The sequence below is a fragment of the Vigna umbellata genome, chromosome 5 (genome assembly GCF_029865625.1).
Source record: "Vigna umbellata cultivar VRB3 chromosome 5, Vumbellata_1.0, whole genome shotgun sequence".
Taxonomy (NCBI): Eukaryota; Viridiplantae; Streptophyta; class Magnoliopsida; order Fabales; family Fabaceae; genus Vigna; species Vigna umbellata.
The window spans coordinates 46,184,254-46,192,535 of record NC_142169.1 but is presented as its reverse complement, the minus strand read 5'-3'; the positions used below and the strand labels follow the sequence as shown (position 1 = coordinate 46,192,535).

At 40.7% G+C, this 8,282-nt stretch overlaps 1 pseudogene; it reads right to left on the bottom strand.

Moving 5' to 3' along the window:
* Nucleotides 1-5,458: 5,458 nt before the first annotated feature.
* On the bottom strand, nucleotides 5,459-7,127 carry LOC148198483 (uncharacterized; annotated as a pseudogene).
* Nucleotides 7,128-8,282: the final 1,155 nt, after the last annotated feature.

Here is an 8,282-nt window from a genome sequence, read left to right as displayed (position 1 = left end):
CTGGATCTAAGAAGCAAAGATTGTTGATGAGCAGGTTCAGCTGGTGCCTATTGATGTTGAAACTTTCGTGAATGCTGGCACCTTTGTCTTCCAGCATGGGTGCATGTTGGTCAAATTCATTTGTACCTCCTGCAATAGGGTTAGTGCAATGTGGTTCCAAAGAAATAACATGCAGGGGTATAACACCCAAATTATCATACTGAACCTCAGATACATCCTTTAGAACATGAATCAATTTCAAAATCACAACCAATATCAACTACAGACTCAGATTCATGTTCAATGCATGGAGAATAAACATTCGGATGCGACAGCAAAAATTGGTTCTCATCATGCATAGAGGGGAAATTAAAATCAGACTCAACAACAATATAATCATCAGCATACCTCTCAACCACATAATCATCAACATAATCAAATTGAGGTATGCTTACCTCCTCTTCCTTGAAGATTGCTAAAGTGTGAGAAGATGAAGGTGGTCTACCTGGTTCAGGATTACTGCTTATTTCTGCCTGCTCCTCAAAATATTCATCACTCTCCTCAGGTGCAAGGGTAGGGACATAGGATGATGGGAAAGTAGATGGCACAGTAAGCTCATGACTCTTCTCCCCATCTTCTATGTTGATGCCACTATCATCATCATCTGGATCTGAACAGTCTGAAATGGTGATTCCTCTAACAGTTGAGACTGTTTCTGATTAAGTTGTGTGGCCATCTCCCCCATCTGATCAGTCAAATTTTGAATTGACGCTCGGGTCTCTTGCATGAACTGCATGTTCTGCACTGTCATCTGCTTCAGTAGCTCCTTCAATGTAGGCCCAGAAATAGAAGGCTGAGGAGCTATTTCGGCAGAAGCATCATATTGCTGACTCTGATATTGCTGGACTAGTGGAGGCATGAAAGTACTCTGGAATGGTGGTTCTTGATATTGATGTTGTGGAGCATTGTACCATCCCAAGGTAGGGTCATTCCATCCAAGACCGTTGTCGTATCCATCTTGCACATGGGAGAATTTGCTCAGAAATTTATGCTCAAGATCTTCCCATCTGGTAATGGATCCTGGAGGAAGAGAGTCTTTCCAATCTTTTGCTGCTCTTTCTAATGAGTGCGGGAATGCCCTTAAGAAAACTAGATCGTCCGGGACATTTGGAAGTTTCATTAAAGAGCAAATTCGATAAAGCCTATCCAAATGTTCATGTGGGCATTCATCTGCAAGACCATAAAACTTGGGCAACAAATTCATCAGTCCAGTGGTGAGAACTAAATGATCACCATCCTCATTAGGTGGAACCGGCTCCCAAAGAGAGCTCTCAGAAGTTGGAGGATGGGTCATATTGTTCTCAGCATAAAAGTCAGCAGAATTACAATCAGAGTAACATGTAGAAGGAGAATCATAATCAGAGGCACTAACAAAATAAGCAGTATTCACAAAATCAAAATGGGTAGACATGGAAAAAGAAGAATACTAAAAATCACGATACAAATAAAACACAACACATTTATACATGCAACACCCACACACAAAACAGAACATCACATCACATCACATCACATCACAAGACAAAACACAACACACACAAACACAACAAAAACCTAAGACCGAACCATTGGTCCCCGGCAACGGCGCCATTTTGATGAGAGGGTCGCACCTCTCACAAAAGTCGTGCATAAAAGAATGCAGTATAGTACTAGGAAGTGACTCCTAGGTCGTCTCTCAAGGACCAATTTGTGGTTCAGTCTCAGATCAACACGTAGTGGGGGGGTTTTGTGATTTCTGGTTGCGGTAAAATTTAAATACGACTGAATTAAAATTCAAAACAGTAAAACAAAATTAAAAACGGTAAAAACGAAATTGGTACAATGAAAACGAAAATACAACAACGTGACACAGCAAAAACAAATCTAGAACAGTAAAACGAAAAAATACAGAAAACGAAAATACAGAAAACGAAAATACAGTAAATAGTAAAAACATAAAACAGTAAATTTCAAATATGAAAACCGAATCATCATTACAGCAGCAAAATACAGAGAACAAAATTACATTGAACGATTTTAAGTGAACTAATCGACAACATGGTAAAAACAACATTAGAAATTAAATTGCTAACAATCAACAACACAAATTAAATTGCAGCAATAAAACAAAACAGTAAAATGATATGGAAATTTAACAACAGAAAATGAAACCAACTTTGAATTGCATTTAAATTGTGCAAGAATTTAGTACAGCCAATAGGAAAATCAAATTGGAATATGCACACCACGCAGTGCCGTGCTTTCTCCTCTACTGTCCAGCTCCTCTGTTCCAGCACTGTTCTCTCTATCTGAACTCCTCTTCACGGCCTCTCACTCTCTACTCACGCTCCCCTACACTCCATTTCTCTACTAGAAGAACACTACCTACTCTACATGCTGCTGCCTACACTCCCGGAGCCTCCTGGAAGAGAGAGCCTCTCCTTCTCTTATAGCCAAAACTCAGTACCTACTCCCGTACGCCCTCCTTCAATTCAGCCAGCTTTTCAGTTTCTTTTTGTCCCCGTAGCTTGAAGACTTTCCTCATCAATTGTTGCCTAGTCTGCCAGCAGAAACTAAGGTGGGACCCTCCATTTCTTGTACGCATGCTGCTATTCTTCTTTCTATTCCAAATCTTCACGTTGTTGTATACCTGCTCCAACACATCCCCATCATCCAACGTCCACACCATTTCAATGATTCAGACTATGCCACTTCACCAAATTAAATGCACCCCGAATAAAATAAGCTTGTGAATGTCCACATGTCTCTAAAGACAAAATGAAAGTACTATTATTCTATACGGTTGTCGCTTCTTCCAGCGTGTTGGATTGTGCAAAATTGATTCCCATGCGCCCCTACTGCTGTCTTCCATTTTCATGCAGCCTGCTGGACTTCTCCGTGAAGGCTGGCCGTGAGTGACTCACTCCCAAGCTGCTGGACGGTGCAGGTGGCCAGAGAAGGTTGCTGGATGCGTGAAGAAATCTGCTTCCAACCACTGCTGGGCGTGAGCTGCTGCTCTTCCCAACTGTTGTTACCGTCATTCTCTGTGGACTAGCTGGGTCGTGCTGCTGTTTGAAGCTAGTGGACTCTTCCACTCTGTTGTCACGTTGCTCCAACAAAGAAAAATGAACTTGCTTGCTTCTCAAGATAAGACCACCGTTTACTACCTCTTCCATCCCTCTAGACCGTCCCTTCATTCCTTGTTGGACTATCACCGTGCACACCATTCTCTTTGCCAAATACATGAACTTCTCCATAAGCGACGGTTGGAGCTTCCTCATGTGTGCTGGACGCTGCTGGATGGGAGTTGCTGCACATAACTAGACCATGCCAGCACCTCCAAATTGTTGGACCAGCTGCTGGCTTCCCTTCTCTTCAACGCCGGATAGGTGCTGCATCTTCTCATGCTTCCAGCATCAAAGTGTTGTGTGCTCTCCATCCATGCCGTGACAACCTTGGACGTGTGCTTGTGCTTCTCATGTGGTCCGCAGTCCTCTCTAAATGGAATCAAGCTGCTGCTCTGGATGGGAGTTGTTGGACCGTGAGTTGCTCCATCCTGGACGTGGACGTGTGCTTTCCGGATGCTACTGGACTTCAAAGCTTCTTTTCCTAATTACCGCTTGCTGGATGGGACGTGGCTGTGTGCTGGAATGCTGGAATCCCGTGTGCACCCCTCTCCAAAAATGGAAGCTTCCTTTTCTTTCTGCCACTTCTTTTTGTTGGACCGAAAGCTGTGTGGTGTTGCTGTGCTACTTCCAAGTGTGGGTCGTTGTCTTCCATTTGCTAAAAGAGAAATAGATTCCATTTTGTGTTGGCTGCCTTAAGGCCGTGAGATGCAATGTTCCAAAGTCTTGCTTCTTAAAATTTAATAAATAATTGAAAGACTTCTCTCCACTTCCACGTGTGCAGCCCCATCCATTCTATATTCTTCAATTTCACACATTTGAGTACAAGAGCCGTGTGCTTCTGCATGCTGGCACACTTCTTCCAATCTTTTTCTATTCAACACAAAATAACTCAAAGCAGCGTAGCTTCTTCCAATTAATAACACAGTGTGAAAATGAATATTCTTCCAAATGTCTCAATCTGTATTTCCAAAATTTTCCTCGCAATCAATAACGAAAATAATTATTTTAGATAATTCAAATTAGTTAAAATAAGAATTACTGGTCAATTTAAGCACAATTAGTAAAAACGGAAAAATACCGGACATTTTAGCACAATTCCCTGATTAAATTCGGTACAATAAACTAAGTGAAGTGAAGAAAATAACGACTCATCAGGATCCTACAAAAATAAGTCCTCACAAAGACAAACCAACAGATTTGAGGACAAATCCTCTTCAAGGGGAAGGAGATGATGACTTAAGGCAGGGCCCCATTACTAGAAGTATGGTAGAAGAATTCAAGAAGAGCTTGAAGATATGGACACAACAGGGCACGTTCTTTTCCTTCAATTTAAGTGGAATTTGAAGACAACAAGAGAAGGGGTAAAACTGTCCAGTTGATGGTCAAAGTTGCTAGCTGCACCACCACTCTTTGCTAAGCACACCACAGCAGCACCTCCGCCCTTCAACACCATTAGCTCACGTGCTGCTTTAGTTTTAAGCACATTTTTCATAAATCTTTCACATTTTACACATGGGTCATTCCCTTTCTTACTCGTTGCAGCTCCATGGATCACATATAAATTCATGGTAGCCACCCTTGTAAAGATACTTTGGAGAATATTGAATTTTAATCTGCTGATGCATTTTCCAGCTCCTAAAACTCTGCCCAAAAGTCATCCCAATGAGCTTTCCTTCTCCATCTAGCTTCCTTCCAGTGGAAGGCCGTCTGAGCTAGTTATCCCCCCTCCAAACAGCTCCTCTACCATCACGTATACCACTGCATTTTCACTCTGCATCTCCGCTGCCATCTCTGGATTTTTACTTCCCGCTGCATTCAATTTGTCAGTCTAGTTGGAGCCACTTCATCACTAATAACACAGGCACAACACATGGACTCAAACTCTTTTGAACCCACCCCTTATTTAACAACTCTTTCACTTGATTTTCAATCTCCTTGGTTTATTGAGGATTAGTTCTATAGGTTGGCCTATTTGGTAGGCTTGCTCTAAGAACAAAATCTATTTGATGCTCAATTCCCCTAATTGGTGGAAGACCCTTAGGTTCTTCTTAGGGAAATACATCCTCAAAATCTTGCAAAAGTTTTTCCAAAGGAGATGGAATTTTAGACTCTTGAGTTGTTATGCATGAGAGAGCACTTCCACAAAGAAGAAGGAATGAAGGTTGCTCATTTAGGAGAGTTTTCTTTAAAGTTCTCTTAGATAAATTCCTCTCCTTTTGATTGACCTTGGTAGGAGTGCTAGTCTCTCCTTCCTCATGTATGCATGCATTGGGAGCTTGCTCCTCTTTTCCTTAGCACTCTCTCTCTTTTTCCTAATCCCTTTTCTTTTTAATTTGCTTTTTATCTTCATACACCTTAGAAGGTGGTAAGGGATGGAGAATGAACTTCTTTTCCTTATGGTGGAGGGTGATCTCATTGGTAAGGCCATTGTGCATGGTTTTCTTGTCAAATTGCCAAGGCCTACCTAAGAGAATGTGGCAAGCTTCCATAGGAATAACATCACAAGTTATTTTATCTTCATAATTTCCTATGGCAAGCTTGACCTCCACTTGTTGATCTACTCTCAAATCCCCTCCTTCATTGAGCCATTGAAGCTTGTAAGGCCTTGGATGGGGTTTGGTAGTAAGATCTAACTTTTCTACCAACCTTGTGCTACAACAATTGCAACAAGACCCACTATCCACAATGAGAGAACATATTCTATTTGAAACTTTACATCTTGTATGAAAGATGTTCTCTCTTTGGGTTAGGGTTGAAGATGAGGTTGGTTTTTGAGGACTCTTCTTATCATGAGAATATCTCCTTCACAAGGAAAGGAATCTTCTCCTTCACTCTCTTCCTCAATCTCATTTGCATACTCTTCTTGCTCACTTTCACTACTATATGAGTCAATACCCCTTAAGATGATGGTTCTTTTTTTTGGGGCATTGAGATGCAATATGTCCCCTCCCTAGACACTTAAAACACTTGATATCACTAGTGCGCTTGGAGGATGTTGATCCATCTTTGGGTTTCTCAAACTTCTAGGAGGTTCTTCTATTTTCACTTGTTTTCCCTCCCTCTTGAAGTCTCTTTTGACATTTGAGCTAGAGTTGATAGTTTTAAAACTTTTTCTTAAGAATTGTTGTTCTACCTTAATGCAAATTTGTACCAAGTCATTTAAGTCTTGGTAGGGCAACAATTCCACTCTATCTCTAATATCAAGATTAAGACCACTTAGAAACCTAGAAATGGTGGTCTCTTCTTCCTCTCTAATCCCTGCCCTCATCATGTAGAGCTCCATCTTTTGCCTATGGCTCTCTATGCTCAAGTCTCTTTGTCCGAGCCTTTGGATTTTGTCCATTAGCTCCCTATGATAGTATGAGGGAATGTGCCTTCTTCTCATGACACTTTTCAAGTCATTCCAATAGGTGACTTGGGGAAAATTAGAGAGTCTTCTCTCTCTCACAAGGGAGGTCCACCAATACATGGCATTACCTTGGAAACTCAATGTGGCCAATGTGACCTTTCTCTCCTCACTCACTTGATGACACTCAAAGAGTTGTTCAAATTTCATCTCCCAATCTAAGTATGCCTCAACATCTTCTTTACCATGGAAATGGGGGAGGTCTACTCTAACCTCTCTTGGAGTGTGCTCTCTATCATGAATTCTATGTGGATAAGGTTGATAGTATTGGTTTGCAAGCCTACTATCTACCTCATGGTGTGTGAGTTGAGTTGGAGTTTTAGAACTCCTTCTTGTATGACTCCTACTTCTCTTTATTTCCTCTTAGGCTTTTTGTTGTTTCTCATTAAGGACTCTAAGTTCTTCTTTCAACTTAGCAAGATACTCTTCTCTTTCAATTCTTTCTTTTTCTTTAGAAGAGTTTCTTTCCTTTGACAAATTTTAAGTGACTTTAGCTCTTTTGCTAAATTTTTCAAAGTGGGTTTTACATCCTCACTAGAGTCACTTCCAATTTCATAGGAATTAGTCTTAGACATCCTTAAAGGTTTTCAAAAAGATGAAATGCAACAAACAAATACTTAAATTTCAATGAAAGTTCCTTAAGAGACTTAAGGAGGCAAAAGACACCCAAGTTCACTTCCAAGAAGGGAGGTGAATCACAATGGATTTCTTAAATACCAAGCCTTTCCTAGCCAAAGTTTACCTTAGGCACTCTTGAACCAAATTTCTCAAAGGGAACTAAATTTGAAATTAAAGTTGACACACACTAAGTTATCACAATTAAAGAAAGCAAATAAACTAGCTATGCGGCCTAATGATTAAGTTAGAAGAACTTTGGTTCCTCCAACCAACTAACTAAAAAAACGAAAATTACTAAGAACTAAAGGTTCTTGTTAGGAGATGGGATTGAGCACCAAAGACTCCCCCAAGACACCTAACAAGGCCGTTAGTTACAAGAGAAAAAAAAGAAAGATTACAAAGCCAAAATAATTACAACCAAATCAAAGCTACCTCCCATAGTGTTTCTCTCCTTTCTTTTTGGCTACCACTCTAGACTTCAAGCTCCCTTTGGGTCTCTGATAACAGTTGAAAAACTGTTATTTTCATGCTTAAAATTGATACTAAAAGCAACCTTTAACACTTAGAAACTAGCTTAAAATCATGCTTTTGGTCATATTTTTAGAAATAAGAGAGCTGGACAGGTTTATGCTTGATTTCAGTGTTTTTATGCAGGTTTTAAGGTGAATTTGGTGACAGAAGTGAAGAAGGATAGAGATGGAATCAGAAAAGACATCAAAAAGTGCAAAAGCAGAAGCCGGAACTGCCGCTCAGCGGCAGTTTACCGCTGAGCGGCACTCAGGCAGTCACGTTGGCTCCGTTGAGGGGTGAAAAGGCCGCTGAGGGGAGAAAAACAACTCACGCACTTACCGCTGAGCGGTACTATTTTGGGCTTAGGCCTAATTTTCTGTATTTTTAGAATAGTATATAAGCTTTAGGACGTCATAGGGTTTGTATCTTTGGCAGAGACGAAGCAAACACTCTCTTTTCCACCCCTTGAAGGAAGATCTTGGATGCTCAGGCTACCTTCTCCTCTTTCTAGGGTTCTATCTTTCATTCTTTCATTATTGTTCATCTAGTTTCACCATGAATATGCTGAACTAAACCTTGTATTGTTGTTGGGGAATCAATGT